General features: G+C 39.0%; 2 protein-coding genes across 16 annotated transcripts in view; one reads left to right on the plus strand and one right to left on the minus strand.

Moving 5' to 3' along the window:
• The window catches only part of LOC127440730 (gastrula zinc finger protein XlCGF57.1-like), a 518,561-nt gene that overhangs the window by 360,296 nt on the left and 137,904 nt on the right, over positions 1–20,361 (minus strand). The window lies entirely within an intron of this gene.
• LOC127440778 (gastrula zinc finger protein XlCGF57.1-like) overlaps positions 1–20,361 on the plus strand; it is a 593,771-nt gene that overhangs the window by 106,451 nt on the left and 466,959 nt on the right. The window lies entirely within an intron of this gene.

Genomic DNA, 20,361 nt, shown 5'->3' on the forward strand with positions numbered 1-20,361 from the left:
CTGAGGTTGCTCCTTCAAAATGCCACTAAACAAAAGCATCTAAAAACATCAAAAAGAAGCCAGAAAGCAGCAGCAGACAAACACGTCAGCATTCACTCAACCATTAAAGACTGCATTAATACTGTGCCTCGCTTCAGTGAAGCGCATGGGAGATCTCCAAGCTCTATCATTGGAAAATTCCTGTTTAGAATTAGAAAATGAGCAAAAGCCATTTTGCACCAGGCGCATGGCTTCCTCTTGGTGTGGGCAATAGGCATGACCTTATCAGACATCTGCCAAATGGCAGTTGGGTTTCCCAAATACTTTTACAAGATTGTATAATCTAGATGTTTCCTCCCTGTCTTCCCAGGTGCTTTCTGTGAAGGGAAACTAAGCTCTCATCACTAATGAGTAGTGCTGATACAAATGCCTTGTGACATGAATTTTGTTTACTCCCCACTGAACAAACCTGAAAAAAAGAGTGTTCCCTCTTGGCAAACACCTTGTTATGCGTTTTGTCCAACAGCGGGTTGGCTATGAGGCTTTGACTCTCTCCACTTGGTGTAAGTGATCAATCCTATCTCAAGTTCTGCAGCACCATTGTGTCTGCGGGACAGTATGTCCTTAGGAACATGTGTTAACTGACTCCCAGCAGTAAACCAGTTATCACATTCTTTTAATCCTATAAATTAGGAAATATTTTCTTCCTGTCGGTCAGTAAAGCGCTTCCCGACAAAGATCCAAATGCTTCCCGACACAGCAAAACAGTTATTGTGAACATTTAATCTAGGGATTTGATCCTAGATTACCTGAAGGAAGAATTCACTTCCTATCTATCAGCCATAAAGTGGTCCCCCATGTGCAAGCCTTTGACTATCACCTTTGGCTGTTTCCCTTCTCTGCATAACAGTTATTGTTATCATTTTAATGTAGTGATTACATGTAAGAAGAATTATCTTACTGTGTATTAAAAAGAAAAGTGGCTCCCCCACAGGCGAGCCCTTTTTATTATTACCTTAGCTGTTTCTCTTAAAGTCAAAACAGTTATTGTAATCATCTATCTAGTGATTTATTCCTAGATTCCACACAGGAAGTTTTCTCTTTCTGTCTCTCATATTTAAAAGCACTTCCCCGTGGGCCAACCTTTTCCTATCACCTTAATTGCTTCCCAGTATTGGTAAAACAGTTATTGTGGTTATTAATCTAGTGATTTACTCCTAGATTCCATGAGGGTGTCCCCGCTGGCAGCCCCTTTTATAACCACGATCAAAGGACTACGAATTCAGTCCTCCCTCCAAACAGTTCATCAACTCACCATATATTTTTAAGCAAGCCTGATGGGAGTCACGTGATGCCATGCAAGGTTCGGACGTGTGAACGGCGAGCTCTGCGCACTTTGCTAGTTTTTAATACTTTTTATGTCATAAACCGGTGAGATTCGATACACCCTGATTCGTAACTGTTTTATGAAGACAATATGTCAAAGAATTCAAAATCCTCAGGCTCTGGAGATAATAAAAGACACTTACATGCTCGAGCTGATACCCCAGACAGGGCCGCAGACCAGGGACTCAGTTTGGACGGTGTGGCAGGAGAAATTCGCCGTCAGCTGTCGAGTATGACTGCAATGCTGGTGAAGGTTGTCGCAGACTTGGAGGATCTGGCTGTAATACGTCAATCGATCACTTCCATGAAGACGAAATTCATTGAGTTGGTTACAAGAATGGGGGACGTCGATAAACGGATCGATTATCTGGAGTCATCGGAGAGGGAATTAGCTGCTAACCTGCTAGTGACCAAGACAGACTTGCAGCATGTTTGGGAAAAACTGGAGGATTTGGATAATCATAATTGACAAAACAATGTCAGAATTGTTGGAATTCCTGAGCATGAGGAAGGCCGAGATATGGTAAAATTCCGAGACGGGCTCTTTCCGAGTCTACTCAACATAACAGGCCATAAGCTGGAAATCGAGTGAGCTCACAGGGTCCCGGTTTGGAGATCCGCTGAGAGTGACAGGCCCCAATCAATTCTGGCCAAATTTCTGAGATCATCCAATAAAGATCTTGTGTTATGCTAGGCAAGGTGTAAAGGAAAGCTTTCTTGGAAGAACAACTGCATTTTCTTGTTCCCAGACTTTGCAAATTCAACAAGAGAGAAACGTGATCGATTCAAGGAATGCAAGAATCTCTTACATCAACGGAAGGTCGCTTATGCACTGATATTTCCAGCCAAACTTAGAATAGATACTAAGGATGGCCATAGAGAATTTACATGCCCACAGCAAGCATTGTCCTTCATAAAGACATTGGAGTGAGTAAGCCATTTGGTGAGTTTCATGTTGCTGCCTAGTGGACCTGACTCACTAAACATACACTCGACTGCCCGAGGAAGCTGGGTGCCTAGCGGCTCCCAGGAGTTTGTTTTGTGTAATATCATTTCTTCGGAACAGCTTGTAGATGAATCTGCAAGTTTTTGTTGCTTATGCCTCCTGTGGCCTGGAGTTTGTTTTGTGGAATATCTCTTGCAGGACATTGGAGTGATTGGGTCTTTTGTTGCACTCATGTATCGGCCAAATGGGCCGGCTTACTGAACATTCATTTGACTGCCCGAAGAACTGAACAGCCCCCTTTTTTTGTGCTGGTTCTGCTAGCGGCTGGAGCTTGTTCTGTGGAGGAACACACCTTCGAGACAGTTATGTGGATGAACCTACACGTTTTTTTGTGTTTATTCAACTTATTGGCTGGAGTTCGTTGTAGGCGTACATGGACTGTAGGTTATTTCTTTTCTTAAACGTAAGAAATATGATATATTGTTTCTTCAAGAAATGCATCTTTCCCCGCAGCAAGCTGAAAAATTTGGGAAGATATGGGGTGGGCATGTTTTCTTTAGTGCTGGCTCGAGTAAGAGCAGGGGAGCCATTACATTGATAAGTAAACATCTACAATTCAAATGTCTCAAACAGATTAAACATAAATTAATAAGAGTCATTATTGTTTTAGCAGAAATTCAGGGGCAAAGGTTGAATTTGGCTAATATTTACACACCTAACGCTGATGATCAGGGCTTTTTTTATAGATCTTGAAGGGATGATGCAAGCTGCGGGCACCCCTCATGGTATAATATTGGGAGGAGACTTTAATCTTTTGATGGACTCAGTCCTTGATCATAGTGAAGCAAAAGTTTGCAAGCCCACTAGAGCAACATTGACGCTTCTCAGGATGTGTAAAAATCTTGGGCTGACAGATATTTGGAGACTTTTGAACCCATCTTTTTTTAATCAGTCCATAAGATTTATTCTAGAATAGATTTTTTGTTATATATCTAAGTCCCTCATTTCATCTGTTGTTGATTGCTCAATTGGAAACATCTTAGTCTCAGATCATGCCCAGTTGAGTTTACAGGTGTTGCCACACACAGAGAAAAATAAATCATATAGTTGGGGCTTTAATGTATCACTTTTGCAAAATCCTGAATTTCAACAAATGTTAAAGGCTGAAATTAATGTTTATATGGAGACCAACTGGTCCTCAGTATCCTCTGTGGGCGTGGCTTGGGAGGCACTTAAAGCAGTTCTTAGGGGCCGGATCATGCAGTATACCATTCACCAAAAAATCCAAAGCACGAGAACTCGTGGAGTTGGAAGGGAATATTAAAAGTGCCGAGGCAGAGCTGAAGCACCAAATGTCATCTGATGGCCTCAGAGAATTGACCTGATTGAAATACAGATATAATACTATTTTGTCGCGGAAGGTGGAGTTTTGGCTATTCAGGGCAAGACAGTCATACTTTGAGTTGGGGGACAAAGCAGGGAAGCTTTTTGGCTAGATACATAAAGCAGAGAGAGTCTTTTTCTACAATTCCCTCAGTGAAATCTGCTGGTGGTGAAATATTTACCTCGGCCATTGATATTAATAATGCTTTTGAAGAATTTTATCTTGATCTTTATAGTCTTCGTCTACTGATGAATATATTAGGAACTTTGTGGAACCATTAGAACTCCCTAAATTGATGACTGAGCAAAAAAATTATCTTGATTCTGAGATAAACTTGGAGGAGCTTGGCCAGGTAATTAAGGCCTTGCGTACAGGCAAGTCTCCGGGGCCAGATGGCTTTGCCGCTGAATTTTTTAGATCTTATGCTACAGAACTGGCTCCACTTTTGTTAGAAGTTTATACGGAATCATTAAAGAATGGAAAGCTTCCGCCAACCATGACACAAGCCCGGATCAGTCTGATTCTTAAAAAGGACAAAGATCCAAGCGAGTGTAAGAGTTAACGACCAATTTCCCTGATCCAGCTAGAGGTAAAAATATTGTCAAAAACTCTGGCTAACCGATTAAGTAAAGTTATGACATCTTTTATACATATAGATCAGGTGGGGTTTATTCGGGTCCACAGCTCTTCTGATAACATTAGGCTTTTCATCAATATCATGTGGTCAGTGGCAAATGATCAGACTCTGGTTGCTGCCATCTCACTTTACACCGAAAAGGCATTTAATATGATAGAATGGGATTATCTTTTTAAGATTTTGGAAATATACGGGTTTGGGAAAACTTTTATTGGATGGATTAAGTTACTTTATAGACACCCGGTAGTGGCAGTACAAACAAATGGATTAATTTCAGATTATTTTACTCTGGATAGGGGCACCAGGCAGGGTTGCCCTCTTTCCCTGTTATTGTTCTGTCTGGCCCTGGAACCATTAGCAACAATGATAAGAAAGGAGGATGATTTTCCAGGGGTGGTGGCGGGAGGTATGGTGCATAAGCTTTTGCTTTACGCAGATGATATTTTATTATCCGTCTCTGACCCCATTAGATCTATGCCTTGCCTCCATAGAATTATTCGTTCCTTTTCTAAGTTCTCAGGATACAACTTCAATTGGTCTAAATCCAAAGCTTTGGCTCTGACAGCGTACTGCCCAGTACTGCCAGCCGGGCGCCTTCCAGTGGCCCAAACAAATTTGTCTGATTTAGTTAGTGTTAATTTTGACCCCTTAATAAAAAGGTTTTCAAATGATGTGGACAGGTGGGCTTCATTACATTTATCTATGATTGGGAAGGTTCATGTTATTAAAATAAATTGTATTCCAAAATATAACTACCTTCTACAATCTCTACCTGTAGATGTCCCCCTCTCTTATTTCAAGCAATTTGATAGCATAGCTTAGTCCTTCATTTGGAATAGTAAACGTCCCAGATTACACTTCAGTAAGTTACATAGGCCGATTGACAAAGGTGGGCTAGGCCTACCCAAGATTTTGTTTTATTATTATGTGTTCGGTCTCAGACATTTGGCTCAGTAGTCACTTCCACCTGAGAGAGCCCCTCCCTGGTTTTGTATTGAACAGGAAGTTCTTACCCCTATTTCGCCATTGCAAAGCCTTTCTATTAAACTAACCGGAGAGGTTAAGTTACACCCCGTTATCTCGCATTTGCACTCGGTATGGACAAAAGTGTCCAGAGTATTTAATTCGGACATTTATTTAAATGTTGCCTCAAGCATATGGCTGAGCCCTAAATTATGTTTTATAAGTCCCCTTTCTGCTGGTCAGACTGGATTGTGAGGGGGGTTAGTGCACTCGGTGACCTATATGAGAGTGGAGTATTGAGATCATTTTTAAATTTGGTTCAACCTTTTGGGATTCCCAGATCTCAATTCTATAGGCATTTATAGCTACGCCACCTGCTCTGTATTGTTTTTGGGAGTAGCATACACCCCCCCCCCCCTTAAGCAGCAGATACTCTGAGAGAGGTGATTACTGCTTTTGGAAAAGGTCATGAGTTATCAGTGTATTATTCCCTGCTAATTCAGAGTCTGGGGGATGGAACTGCAACTTCTCTCAAGAGATTATGGGAGAAATATTTAAACTTGATATTGGAGGAGGGAGTGTGGGATAGGATTCTAAAAAAACATAAAGTCTGCATCTAGAGATGCAAGGGTGCGCCTTATGCAATTCAAGATATTACATAGATTCTACTGAACCCCCTCTAGATTGTATAGGCTTGGTCTTAAAGGCACACCCTCCTGCTGGTGATGCCAATCAGAAGATGGAGACACAACCCATATTTTTTGGGGGTGTGTTGAGATCCAAGGTTCAGAGTTTCATATGTGACGTTTTGGGCACTCAAATTTCATTTTGCCCCAGACTCTGTATTCTGGGCGATGGGGCGGTCATACATTTGGGGGACAAACACATAAAAAATTGGGTCCTGACCAGTATTATGATTTGCAGGCAGATTATTTTAAGGGGATGGAAGTCATATGGGGCTCCCTCATTTCGGGAGTGGTGTGAGGAGATGGGGAGGGTGGCGGCTTTTGAGGAGATGTTGAGCAGAGGGCTGGAGGTTCGGGGTACTTGTTTATTTTTTGTGTGTGTGTATTCTATTTGTGACCACAGGGGTGTTCGTTGGGGGTCGGGGTGGGGTTGGTGATTAGGGAGGGGTAATCGTGAGGTTTAAATGTTGACTCAGTGTATATATGTTTTGTTTTTTCTTTGTTATATGTTTGAGTCCATAAAAAATGTTAACTTAAAAGCAAGCCTGATGTGCTATTTCAGTTTTTGAAGCCATTAACTCAGCAGGGAGTCCTGACGGTCAAGTGATTAACGAGCTCCTGCAGGTAGACGGTAATGCGTGCTTTGTCTCCCTCTGCACTGGCCGGCGAATTTTGTGTGCACTTTTCAGTGTAACAAAGACATTCAACACCACTGCTTTTCAGCACGGACACACATTAACGAGGTGCTTTTCAGCTCCACACAGACATGCACAGCGTCATTGCACCTCTCTCTCTCCCGGAGTCTCTCTCGACTGCAGTTCTCATTGTGGCTTTATCCCCTGCCCACCAACACTGCGATCACCAACAGCTGGGCGGGGTAATTCGCTCCAGGTGTCCATCCCGGCCTCGCTCCGCACATTCGTCGATCGGCCCGCCCCACTCTCCACAGCGTGTTTGCTCTTTTCCTTTAATAATGTGGTTTTGAGAGTCCTGTTATTCCCTGATAACACACACACATCACACAGATGTCTATTTGATGTGAGTGTTTACATCTGGAAAACGTATTTATTAGACAAAATATATTTTATTTAGAAGAAAACAGTTCATACATTATTTGTTGCATTTCACAGCATTAACAGTTTTCAACAGTTTTCTAAACTAATGCTTTAACTTCCTTTTAATTTGTTGAAAAAGTACAAATGTCCTTCTACCCCCATACATACAATGACAGCTTATTCAGTACTACAGGTAATTCATCAAATTACCCATTTAATCAGGTGCTAAGAACAGAAGGTGCAAAGCCTCTATTTTATCTGTTAGTTTTCTTCTTCTTATTATTATTTTCTGTCTTGGAAGTGTATGGCAGCCCATAGAACCCTTTTAAAATAAAATTGTGAAATTTGGGCTCACTGATATAGGGGAGAGTGTGAACATCAGCCATAACAAATTTGAAGTCTCTAACTCAAACCCTCTAGTGCCACCAAGTGTTCAAAGTTGCACTTATGTTTATGCTCATAACTTTTGAACCGTTAGTTTTAGAAACAAAATTTCATCCAAATTACATTTACTGCCATTTTGAATTTTCATTGCTGGTGACAAAAAGCTATCAAAAGTTTCTTTAATAGACCAAAATGTTCTTGTATAACGAATTGCATGGCAAGCATGCCAAAATGGACACAAGGCTGTATCTTTGCAATGCTTTGGCATATAGAAATGAAAGCAACATATTGGTCAAAAGTTAGGCCTATAATGAATTGTTTTGTAATACAAGCAATTCTGATATTTTTTTTTTTTTTTTTAAACGCAATTTCTTACATGCTATTGGAGCACTTGTCCCCGTAATTTCTGATTGCAGCTATAATTACAGTTGTTCTTTTGATCGAAATTACATCTTTTTTTTTATAAATTTCAAACCATTTGCAAAGCAAATAAAGATGAATTTAGCTCACTGTGACAACCCTGGACAATTATTTTTTCTATGAGTCTGTAGAGAGCTTGAGTGGCTGAAACCCTTCCCACATGAAGTGCAGTGGTATGGTTTCTCTCCAGTATGCACTCGCTCATGTATTTTCAGGTATCCTGAAGTAGTGAAACTCTTTCCACATGAAGTGCATTGGTACGGCTTCTCTCCAGTATGCACTCTCGCATGTTTTTTCAGGTTTCCTGAAGTAGTGAAACTCTTTCCACATGAAGTGCAGTGGTATGGTTTCTCTCCAGTATGCACTCTTTCATGTGCTTTCAGGTTTCCTAAAATACTGAAACTCTTCCCACATGAAGTGCAGTGGTACGGCTTCTCTCCAGTATGCACTCTCTCATGTTTTTTCAGGTTTCCTGAAGTAGTGAAACTCTTTTCACAATATGAACACTTGTAAGGTTTTTCTCCAGTATGGATTCTTTTGTGACTTTCCAAGTCACAAGCTCTGTAAAAGGCTTTACCACACTCGGAGCATGCATGATCTGTCACACCGGTGTGTTTTTTCTGGTGGTCTTTACAATTCTGCACAAATGAAAACCTTTTTCCACAAATTGAGCACAGGTAAGGCTTCCTATTTGGATGAATTTTCCAGTGTGTTCTTAAGACTGATGCTTTAGAAAATGTTTTACCGCACTGGTCACAGCTATATGACTTTTCTCGAGAGTGCACAGACAGATGTTTCTTTAGATTACTAGCATCTCTGAAACTCTTCCCACACTGATGGCAGATAAAAGGCAGTTCTCCAGAGTGAATTCTCATGTGCCTAGTAAGATTTTCTTTACGTTTGAAACTCTTCCCACACTGATGACAGATAAAAGGCTTTTCTCCAGTGTGAATTCTCACGTGCCTAGTGAGATTTTCTTTACGTTTGAAACACTTTCCACACTGATGGCAGGTGAAAGATTGTTTTACTCTTGTTCTTTCAGTTCTCTTTTGTGAGAAGGTTTCAGTCTGTGAGCCACTAAAAGACTTTTGTTCAGTTTTGAAACTATGAAGTGTCTGATCCGGATGGTGTTTCTCCTCCTTCACTTCGTTCAGTTCTTGATTTTCCTCTTTTACTGTCAGATCTAAAATGAAAACACAAAAGGACAAATGTTAAAATTATGGAAATAAAACTCACCCCAAACTCTTTAGAAGAAAGCTACAAGTATCAAGTATCTATTTTAGTGTGATGTTTATAAATGTGATCTGCTGCAAGGTTTAAGGAATTCATTGTTATGTGCATTTAGTTTTATTTTATTTTTTGTTTTTCTTAGATTTATTACTTTGTTATTTTTACACCTCCTATGAGCTGTTGCCTCGAGGGCTACACTCTTAGTTTTTTAAATATAAAAATGTTAATATTTAGTATTATACATTACATAATAATATACATAATTTACATAATATAATATTAGTGCTGTCGGTCAGTTAAAATAGTTAATCAATGATTAATCACATGATTTTTCATATTTAATCGCAATTAATCGCACATTTCTAAAGTGCTTAAAGTTGGCATGAAATCACAATTGAACCTATTTATTTTATTGATACATGTTACTGGTCTTATTATGAACAATTCATCAATACATATTGGCTATTTTATAAAAAAAAATAAAAAAAAATGTGGCCTCATAATCTTTAATCAAAATTTCATAACTTGCTCTTCCGGTAAAATCACTGACTCTGCTCTGCTGACATATGCAAGTGGTACTCAGTTTTAACCCCGCCCCTTCAAGAGTATAAACAAACTTGCAGTCAAAGCAGCTAATGCAGAGATGAAAAGGTGTATTTTCGGCTGTTTTCCTCCAAAACTCCCATTCCTTAATTTAGGCCAGCTGGCTTGAATTTACATTTCGAATGAGGAGGAATAATGGCAACTTTGTGGATCCAAGATGTGCTTTTGTGTTTATGTTGTCAGTTTGATCATCAATGGGTTGAGATCACTGCTCAATTTGGCCGATAACCAGCTCAGACTCGAGCAGCAAGGTGGAAGGGGTGTGTTTTTGTGTCTACTGCAAACTCGCATTCACATCTGCCTCCACTCTGGTATGCAACGCCTACTTTTCACAATCCAATCAACAACCGATGTATAAAATCAAGTCCCCGCCCTACATTTTTTTCTTGTCTGATAAGCAGTTTCACTTGGAAATAGACCACAATCGGTCGCAACCTCCGTTTCATGCTGACTGATACATATATTTGACTAATACATATATATATATATATATATATATATATATATATATATATATATATATATATATATATAAAACAGTTAGTTCCGGTCCTCAAATCTGATTGGATGACAGCACTCGGATGATTCACTGTGTGTATCACTCCACTTGTGTTCATGCCGTTCTAAACTAAAGTGTATGAGCAGTGCAGATGTGTTAAGAGCTACTGTATCTGTGTCTCTTTACATTAAATTTTTTGACATTACATATTTTAGCCAGCAGGTGGTGGTAAAAGACCATTTTTGTGTGTAATATAAGCCCATTAGGTGATGTGAAGTGAGTCAGTTTTCATTCATCAGCACTCCGTGATCGCTCGTATTACTACTACACTACTAAAGCAAGGAAATAGCTTTAAACGGCTTTAAACTAACAACTTCAGCATTAAGGCTCATCATAGCTGAGAGACACAACAGACTGATTAATTACACAATCTCAAAGCGCTTACTTCTTACCAGAATTTCCATATAGGAGAGGACGTACTGTTCAAAATGGCGGAGGAGATTGCGGTTTCTGTAGTGAAAGACTCTTGCACACCAGCTACCGTGAAATAGGGAGGAATACCCCTGCTTGAATGGCTATTTTTCCACTGAGAAAGCTGATCTTCACAAAGCTAACAGCATCTCTGCTTGTGAGTGGCAACAGGTGATGGCACATGCTCCATATCTCTCTCTCTCTCTCTCTCTCACACACAGACACACACACACACATCCTTGTTTCTCCAATAACAATAAGCCATGATACTAGTTCTAAAGTGACATTTTTAAATACTAACTAAGGCTTGGATGCATCATTTGGTTTGAACTAACAACGGCAGATTATGATCTGTAGCATAAGAAAGTGGTTCCATGCACAAATGCGTTTTTTATGACCATACTCAGTTTTTCCTATTTTTTTACATTTACTTGTTCATTGAACTGTTGTATATAAGCAATATCACACTTGCAGTCATGCTATATGGCCCTAAATCAGCACTGCTGTGATTACCTACGGCACTCGGCCTGTGGCCAAATCACAACAGTGCTGATGTAGAGCCATATCGCACTCTTGCTTGTGTGATATTGCTTAAATATATATATATATATATATATATATATATATATATATATATATATATATATAGATAACCTCAGATAACCACTCTGTACAATTGTGGTGAGAAGAAAAGCATCTCAAAATGCTATTCTGAGATGCGGGTTGGCGCTGTTTTGGCGCTTCAAAATGTTGGTACCCATTCACTTTGTATGGACCTACAGAGCTAAGATATTCTTCTAAAAATCTTTGATCAGCAGAAGAAACAAAGTCAGACACATCTGGGATGGCATGAGGGTGAGAAAATTATGAGAGAATGAGAGAATTTTCATTTTTGGGTGAACTATTCCTTTAATAAATACTTGCAGCAGAAAAAGGCTCAACAAAATGTTGAATGATGTCAACTGGATGTTGTGCACCAACTATATTACTAATCTAACAGGTATCGAATGCGGACATGGAGTGAGAATCGCCCTGTGAATCCAAGCACTTTGTTAAGCATTTGTGGTGATGGGGGCGTGGTCGTGTGTCTCTCTGTGGGAAAGAGGACGTGGTGTGGCTCGTCAAGCTGGTTGACATGATTTCTAACAGCAGTTTCTCATTACAGTGATAGCAGAGAGACGCCTTAAAACAGCCGATCATGCCAGAGAAAAGAAAGGAAGTGAGAACGACACCAGAGTGCAGTGACTGGTGTGCCTTATTGTGTTTTATTATTATTATTATTATTATTATTGTGAAGCTGAAGTTTTCGAGAAGTTATTGAGAGATTTTGTTGCTTTAAACTGACAAATAAGAAAGCCCTGAGAAGGCTGCACTCAAACGAAGTGAAGCCAGAGAATAAAAGGTACCTGAAGCGTGTCACTGCTCCCCATCTCCTCCTTTTCCATACCTGAACCTGAAGATCCATTACAGCGTTATTCTACGTTCTGGATGCGAATAAGTGGTTTTGTGCCTCTCTGAGCATGTCTAATTAAATGTGAGATAGTTTATGAGCACATCAAAGGCATATTTCATTAATAATTTAAACAAGCATTATTCCTTTTTAAATAATGCTTAACAGACCATAAGTTAAAATACATTCAAATAGTTATGAATGTCATGAATGTTTGATGTATATTTCTCTGTATATTCATATTTTAATGTTCATGAACTAATCTATTAACAATATATAATGTTTGCTAATTACTAATCAAAGTTATGTTAAAGTGTTGCCAAACTTTTTTGTTTGTCAGATGCTCAAAATATGATCAACTGCATCTGCTGTTGCATCATGGCGAGTGTGAGATTAACTAAATACACCTGGGAAAATGTTATAAGTGAAGATGTCTCATGTGCTGCTTTGTCATTTATTAAGTAGGCCTATATATTATCTTTCAGAATTCTGTAGTAATTCTTAATTCAGTTTTTCAGCACCTGCTTAATGTGTTGTGACAGAGTATTTTTTAACTACCTGTGCGCCTACATTTTTGACTGTGCCCCTAAAAATGTGAATATGGTGGCACCTAAACAAAATTGTTAGTGCACAGCCCTGCTAGTAGCCCTCTCACTTCCTCGTTGCAAGCTGGGAACAAGTTTGCGGTAGGATGCTTATCACTTTATTGCTGTATTGCCATTGTCAGTGACATGCCACAAGACTTAAAGGAATAGTTCACCCAAAAATTAAAATTTGCTGATAATTTTCTCACCTTCAGGCAACTACAAATGTTCGCTTCCGTACATCTCTGTGACTGCGCTCATGAGAGGGATGATGTAAGCTCGTTGGTAAGGTCACGCATCACGTGGAGGAGGAGTCAGGAAGCGCGTCATTGTTTACATTGTTTTTTATTATTATTATTATTATTATTATTTGGAAATTATTTTTTATTTGATTTTATATTGTTTTGAAATTGTTTTGGACTGTTTTGGTTTGTGAACGGCACAAGTTTCTCTTGTAAACAATGACGCGCTTCCTGACTCTGAGAGATGTACGGAAGCGAACATTTGTAGTTAAAAAGTATATAAGTATTGTTTTGTTTCTAAAAATAATCAATCGTTTGGGTTCATAAGATCTTTATATGTCAACTGGAGTCGTGTGGATTATTCTGATGCACCCTAAATATGCATTTTCGACCATCAAAAAATGGAGGACATTCACTTGCATTGTTTAGAGGAGGAGGCCTGAAATGAAATCCTAAAAATCTTAAATTCTATTTTGATGAAGAAAGAAACTCAGATACATCTTGGATGGCCTGAGGGTGAGTAAATTATCAGCAAATTTTCATTTTTGGGTGAACTATTCCTTTAAGCAAGCGCAGTTTTTTTTTTTCCCACCCTTGAGAGGCCTTGGGTAGAGAAAAAATAAATAAATCTGTGTCCCCAATTTGCTTTCCACGCTTTTGCTAGCCGGCAACCGATTGGCGTGAGGGTGACAGAGACCTGCCACTGCCGCAGGCAGCTCTCACTCGGCTATCACTCGACCTGCCACTGCCAATGGCAGCTCTCACTCGACCTGCCACGGCTCTCACTCGACCTGCCATGGCTCTCACTCGTTACCTGTCACGGCTCTCACTTGACCTGTCACGGCTCTCACTCGTTACCTGCCACGGCTCTCACTCGTTACCCGTGCTTCCCTCTCAATCTGTCAGCGTCACAGATAGCTCCAACTCGCATCGTCACCATTACTTGCACCTCTCTTGCGATCTTTAGTCCTGTTTTAAATATTTGTTAAGGACTTATACATTTCTTAATCTTTAAACAAGTGTTCTCTTCGTCTTTTAAAGGATTAAAATTTCCAGTCCAAAATGGTTCGGATGACTACTGATCAGTGCCCGACCGATATCGGCCGATATTAGCCTTTTACTTATATATCGGTATCGGCGTATATTTTACCAATATGCGCCGATATGAAAACTTTTTTCAGAACATATAATGCAGAAAACAATGCTTTAGAATTGGTGTCATACATATAATGCAGAAAACAATGCTTTAGAATTGGTGTCATAGCGTAGTTTGTCCAGCAGAGCGCGCTCCGACTCCATTGTTTACAGAGCTGAGCTGAGGGTGGCTCTGCAGACAGAGTGGTGGAGTTCAGCAGTGTCATCACTGTAAGTTGTTAACTAGTTTGTGAAATACATACTGGAAACTTAATAAAAAATTACCCCATAATTTTCCCTTTTCAATATAACTAATATAACATTAACCTTGTCCCTGACAACCATGTCACTCATGTCTGTTTGCTGTTAGCCAGCTATAGTTTGTCAGTGCAGTAAGTAATGTAGCAGATTGAAAGGTAAACATCAGAGCATCTTTTTGCAGCTCAGCAGACAATGGTGTGGTGGTGGATTGTGTGTGGTGAGTGTTGATTTCATGCTATGTTGTTAGTTGGTGAGACACAATGCTGGAAAGTAAAATAAACAACGTCCGTCTTTAACTCTCCGTGGCAACGAGCTTATAGCTAACTAGCTAATCACGTAGCTACTTTCATTGTTGTCAGCTGAGTGGAAGCTAATGAGTAAACATGTATTCACCAAACTGTTTTGTTCAGGATTCACAGTTTGGTACCCCCTTCAACCGAACAATTCCAGTCGTTGCATTTATAAAATGTAATATTTAAAAGTCTGGTTTTCCACCGTTGAATGTTTCCCCTGAACTTGTATAGCTGAATAAGGTGTAACACCGCTGCCTCTGTTTATCCTGACTCGGCAGTATCAATATAGTCAGCATTTGACTGATACTAAACAGTACTGATGTTTATTTAGATATTTATTTTATTTGTATTTATTCTTTATTTTAATGGTCAGCATTTGACTGATACTAAACAGTACTGATGTTTATTTAGCTATTTGTTTTATTTTTATTTATTCTTTATTTAAATGGTCAGCATTTGACTGATACTAAACAGTACTGATGTTTATTTAGCTATTTATTTTATTTTTATTTATTCTTTATTTTAATGGTCAGCAATTTACTTATAATAACAGTACTGATGTTTATTTAGTTATTTATTGTATTTTTATTTATTCTTTATTTAAATGGTCAGCAATTGACTTATACTAACATTACTGATGTTTATTTAGCTATTTATTGTATTTTTATTTATTCTTTATTTAAATGGTCAGCAACTGACTGATACTAACCATACAGTACTGATGTCTGTTAAGCTATTTATTGTATTTTTCATTTCTAGAATTTGTTGACAATGTATAATAATAATGTCAAATAATCTTTGATAAAAATATTTGTTTAAGAAGGCTGACTTCTGAGTACTTTGCATAGTCATATTGGTGCAAAATCGTTGCAAAATCCACATAGAAAAGGTCTGTTTTCATTCCAGCTCAAAAATTAATTATATCGGCCACCATATCGGTAATCGGTGAATTTTCCCTCTCTAAAATTGGTATAGGTCTCAAAAATCCCATATCGGTCGGGCTCTACTACTGATATATGCCTTTTAGCAGCATCTGATCAGATCGTCTGACAGGCGTCATCTATACAAGCTAAACAGGACTATTTGCTAGCAAATTATACAATCCTCCTATTGATTCAGCTCACTCATTTGATTGGCTATTGATAGTTGGCATGTTTTCTTTTTACTTAAATTCAATACCTTTTTTTTTATACATTTTTATACAAAATTCACAACAAGAGAGTATTTTTTAAGGAGATTTATTAAAGCAAGTAATGGTGACATACAGCAAAACTTCTAAGCGTATTATTTTCTACATATACTGCTTTTTGTGTTGTTATTATTAGGGGAGATCAGCACAGCATCTTATAGACAAATAAAACTGAGCCTCTGTAACTGAATATGGAAACACCATAATGATTTGAATCCAAATCTATTCTCAAATCTAGCCAATTGAATGTTAGATTTTGATGTTAAAATATAATATTATGTTATATTAACATTCAAAGGATTGTACCTGTGTATCTTGTTACTAGAATATGTCATGGGATACATACAGTCATACACCATATCAATAAGCCAAAAGCAAAAATACTTTTTCTAAATAAAACATTATTGGGAGCAGACCGAAAAGGGGAGAAATCACACACCAGCCTATAAACTATAACAATTTATAGGGGTTACCGTGGTCCATCGGCAACAGAGGTTGGTTGCCACATAGTAATTTTCTGGTAATTTGATAACTATGTTATGTTGATGATTTGTAAACCTGCTTGAGCAATAGTAGCTAGCCAACATTTTTTATGGAGAGAGTGTGATTGGGATTGGTTGCCTTATTGATTTTGTGGTTGTTTGGCACATCAGTATTTCGGCTGAATTGGCTAGCACATCAGATATAAAATTAATACATAATTCATTACCACCATGCAGTATTTATGTATAAACTTAATATACTGTATCGAAACAGACACACACATACTGTATACACACACATGCATTGTGCATATACAGTATATAATGTATGTACGTATATATTTAAGCCATTATTAATGTGTGTTATTTGGCATATTGCACACATGATAAAAATTGAAAACACATCTTTTATTTATGGTTTTAATTTTATACATTTCAGTTTATAAATAAGGGTTAACACGGTATTTATTCAAGTAGATGAATTTGCATTATTTTAGTGATATGGGGCTCTATTTTAAGAGTGCTAGCGATAAGCTCAGTGCAGTGCCATAAGCCATACACGCAAAGTCAGTGGGCATGGCCAGGACGTTTTGGCATTTTCGTGCAAGATGCGCAAAGTGTAGGTGCAAGTGGCTTTGGCAAAATTTTGCGTGCAACGTGCAAATATCCTGGATGATGGTAGCATGCTGTATGTATGCTGCATGTAGCTCGAAACATCACGTTTGCTTATGTAGTGAGGTCATTACATTTATTTACACTGTAAAAAATGTACATGCACTTAACAGCTGCCTTAACGTTTTAAGTTAAATCAACATTGCTTTACAGGTTATTTTACAAATAATTTTTACAAAAAATAATAAAAAAATTAAAACATTGCATTATTTTACATTTAATCTTAACAACAGTCTAAATGTAAAATAATGAATTGGGAAAACTTATAATGAGTTGAAATAACTTTTAAATCCGCATTGATTTAACTTAAAACTTTAAGGCATCAGTTAAACTTACGTTTTATGTTGAAGTATGTATTTTGTACAGTGTAGGAGCAACAGTGTGCCGACTTTGTTGTGAGTTTTTATGGATATACATTTTTGGGTCGTGCACCTGGATTCAAACATTGTTTGGATGTGCATGCTTTCTACGAGTTTTGATTCTGAACGAAGGCAGCACATTCATAAGTCACTAGTGCCAATGTACTGTTACATTATGAACAAGATATACATGATATATATATATATATATACATATGTCTTGGGTAATGTTGCGCTTGAAATTCATCCTTGGCTGTCAGGGCATGACACGCTTTTTATATGCCGGAAAAGTCACACCACCGTTAGTACTAATTGGATATTGGCTATGTTAAATGATAGAGAATGTAAGTAAAATTAATCATATTTTATTAACTGACACACAAATCATATATATGCACGCACTTAACTTCAAATGGTCAATCTAGATTTTAAAAAATGTAATTGCTTTTTTTACTACATAACTTTAATCATTAATTAACAATGGTCATTAAATATGTTGTGGTATTGCATTCCTTTATCTTTTATATAAAACTTTGGATTTAATTGCACCAGTGTAATTACAGTTAACAAAAACCAAAATTCTCATGAACTAAAATAAAAATAAAAAGTAAAATGATTGGAAAAAATAAACTAAATAAATCTTTCATAACCCCAAAACTAACTAAAATAAAATAAAAATGATCTCGAATTCAGTGAATATGGTCAAGTAGAAACTTTTGGAAATGTTATATTTTTTTAATGCATTTAATTATGATCCAAACACAGATAACCTAACATTACACCTTTATAGAAAGCTTAGGATGTTTTCTACCTAAAGCAAAAGCAAAAATGGAAAAAAATCTTAATACTGAGAAGTACAACTTTCGAAGAGCCTCTTTTCACAAAATCCCAGAGGAACGATGATTCTCTAGAAAATATCTACTAAGTATTTGAAATAAAATGTCTTATAAACTGTTACATCATAAATAATTATGTAACATTTACAAACACTCCACCTCAAAGTCCAGTCATTTTCTTTTTTAAATATTGCTTTTCCCACCAGTGTTCATGAAATGAGCTCTGCCACACATCCCAGTGTAAAATTTAAAGAGATAATTTCCCCAAATATGAAAATTATCTACTCACCCTCATGCCATACCAGATGTTTACCTCAGCTATGTAGCTTCATTCAACACAAGTCAAAAGGGTCCAAAGCTTTGAAGCTCCAAAAAGCACATAAAGGCACCATAAACATAAATAAGTGGATTAATGAATATCTTTTTTTTTTAATTAGACCGTCTTTTTGGGTGAGAACAGACAAAAATGTAACTCCTTTTTCTCTAAAAATCTTGCAATTGCAGTATACAGGAAAGACCAGCAAGGAGACTGCTAATGTCAAGATAAAGGGTGCTGCCTTTATGTGCTTTTTGGAGCTTAAAGGTCAGACAGATTCTTCTAATATCTTTGTATGTGTTCAGCAGAACAAAGAAAGTCAGATACATCTGGGATGGCATTAGGGTGAGTAAATAATGAAAGATTTTTTGTTTTTGTTTGTTTGTTTACTTCACAAAGATTAGTTTAGTAATAATTTATAATGAGTTATAGAAATTCATATGGATACAATGGGGTTAAAGGGTTAGGTTAGGGTGTAGCAGTGTATACATTCTATGTTAATAACAAAATAAAAAGTTACATTCTACATAATGCAAGTTTCATTCTATATAATGAATATAATACACAGTAAATCGTGGGCTGGAGTATTTTAAAATGAATTTTGATTGCTCTTCCTACTTATTTTTTCACTTATTTTTTCACATTCAAAAACATTTTGAATTGATATAACTTTTTTTTTTTTTTATGGTGGCAGGTCGAGTGATATCCGAGTGAGAGCCGTGGCAGGTGGAGTAAGAGCCGAGGCAGGTGGAGTGACAGCTGAGGCAGGTGGAGTGAGGGCAGTGACGGGTGGAGTGAGAGCTGTGACGGGTGGAGTGAGGGCAGTGACAGGTGGAGTGAGAGCTGTGACGGGTGGAGTGAGGGCAGTGACAGGTGGAGTGAGAGCCGAGGCAGGTGGAGTGACAGCAGTGACAGGTGGAGTGAGAGCTGAGGCAGGTGGAGTGAGGGCAGTGACAGATGGAGTGAGAGCCGAGGCAGGTGGAGTGAGAGCTGAGGCAGGTGGAGTGAGAGCAGTGACGGGTGGAGTGTGAGCTGAGGCAGATGGAGTGAGAGCCGAGGCAGGTGGAGTGAGAGCCGAGGCAGGTGGAGTGAGAGCCGAGGCAGGTGGAGTGAGAGCAGTGACGGGTGGAGTGAGAGCCGAGGCAGGTGGAGTGAGAGCTGTGATGGGTGGAGTGAGAGCCGAGGCAGGTGGAGTGACAGCAGTGACAGGTGGAGTGAGAGATGTGACGGGTGGAGTGAGAGCAGTGACAGGTGGAGTGAGAGCCGAGGCAGGTGGAGTGAGAGCAGTGACAGGTGGAGTGAGAGCTGAGGCAGGTGGAGTGAGGGCAGTGACAGGTGGAGTGAGAGCCAAGGCAGGTGAAGTGAGAGCTGAGGCAGGTGGAGTGAGAGCCGAAGCAGGTGGAGTGTGAGCTGAGGCAGGTGGAGTGAGAGCCTAGGCAGGTGGAGTGTGAGCTGAGGCTGGTGGAGTGAGAGCCAAGGCAGGTGGACTGACAGCAGTGACAGGTGGAGTGAGAGCCGAGGCAGGTGGAGTGAGAGCTGTGATAGGTGGAGTGAGAGCTGTGACGGGTGGAGTGTGAGCTGTGACAGGTGGAGTGAGAGCTGAGGCAGGTGGAGTGAGAGCTGAGGCAGGTGGAGTGAGAGCTGAGGCAGGTGGAGTGAGAGCTGTGATAGGTGGAGTGAGAGCTGTGACGGGTGGAGTGTGAGCTGTGACGGGTGGAGTGAGAGCTGAGGCAGGTGGAGTGAGAGCTGTGACGGGTGGAGTGAGAGCTGTGACAGGTGGAGTGAGAGCTGAGGCAGGTGGAGTGAGAGCTGTGACGGGTGGAGTGAGAGCTGTGACGGGTGGAGTGTGAGCTGTGACAGGTGGAGTGAGAGCCGTGACGGGTGGAGTGTGAGCTGAGGC

The sequence above is a fragment of the Myxocyprinus asiaticus genome, chromosome 5, assembly GCF_019703515.2.
Source record: "Myxocyprinus asiaticus isolate MX2 ecotype Aquarium Trade chromosome 5, UBuf_Myxa_2, whole genome shotgun sequence".
In the NCBI taxonomy this organism is placed as follows: domain Eukaryota; kingdom Metazoa; phylum Chordata; class Actinopteri; order Cypriniformes; family Catostomidae; genus Myxocyprinus; species Myxocyprinus asiaticus.